The following is a 1,261-nucleotide window of genomic DNA, read 5'->3' as shown; positions in this document are numbered from 1 at the left end:
CTTAAGAGCATAGCTCTTGATCGTACTGAAGGACCGGAATAAAGACTCATTGTCGTATTCTTCTTTTTTCATCAAATCATTAATAATTGGATAGTATATGTATTTACTGGCATTTCTGAAGGTCCCTTGCGCGTCTGGAAAACCTAGGGTGTGCTGCATCATGGCTACTTCACCCATCATTTTGTTTTGCCTCATAAGTCCTTCTTTTATACTAAATTTAGCAATCGCTTTGCCTATCTCCTTATCTGGGGACGCAATGTCAGCATTGCAGGGTAGAATGATGTCCCAGTCTGGAGATGCATCCCAGATGTGTTCTGATTTTTCTGCAGCTTTAGTAAAGACTCCCATGTCCCAATCTTTTTCGTTTACTTCTTCAAAACTCTGGAGGGATTCTACCATCTTCAGTTGGTTTCTTCTCCTGATAATTTTTTGGGCCATTATGCACTTCTCACATTTTATTTCTGGATCAGATCCACGGGATTGCTCATTTCTAATTCCTCGTTCACTGCCTCCGCGTGTAAAAGTTTATCGCGCAATCTGTTTCTTTCTTCCTCCACACTTTCGATTTTCCTAAGAAGAATATCTTTTTCCTTTTTCAACTGGTCTACTTCGCTCTTTCCCTCACCCGTGCGTGCATTGTCGATCCTTTTTTTTTAATTCTTTGGAATTAAGAATTTCCGCCTTAAGAGTCAGAGCGCTGCTTATTTCGGATAACTCCTTCTTGGGATTGTACATTCCGGAGATCAGCGTTGCTAGATTTCTTGAAAGGAAGAAGATTTCCTCAATCGCGTTTATTTGGAAACTTGCTTGAGTGTTGCATCCTGTGACTGACTTTTCTGGCGTGCTTCCTTTTCTCTTTCTTTTAGAAGCATTTGCTTGTGTTAGGTCATCCATAAAACCGCCTTCTTGGCTGTATTCAGGCAACGAGAAGGTTCTATTCCTCGGAGGAGTCCTTAAAATTGAGCTTCTCATGAAAGGGTCAGCTTTTTCTGTATCCAATTCCGTGTGCATTGCCGTGTCCGTTGTTGTGTCCATTCCTTGCTCATTAACTATTGTTCTTTTAGAAAAAGGAGTTGCCATAGAGTTTTTTTTTGCCAGCGCTTCGTGCGTGGAGGGGCGGGCCGAAATAACTGGGAACGGGTATACCCTCGGAACTATCTCCTACCCCAGTTCCCTGGGGCCCAGCCTTCGTTTAACCGGTCCCGGAAAAGCACGGACGGACCGGAACTCGCCCGGGGCACTGCAGATTCCGATCTCTGCA

This window comes from Belonocnema kinseyi, chromosome 5, assembly GCF_010883055.1.
Source record: "Belonocnema kinseyi isolate 2016_QV_RU_SX_M_011 chromosome 5, B_treatae_v1, whole genome shotgun sequence".
NCBI classification, from domain to species: domain Eukaryota; kingdom Metazoa; phylum Arthropoda; class Insecta; order Hymenoptera; family Cynipidae; genus Belonocnema; species Belonocnema kinseyi.
This window is presented reverse-complemented; position numbering follows the sequence as displayed.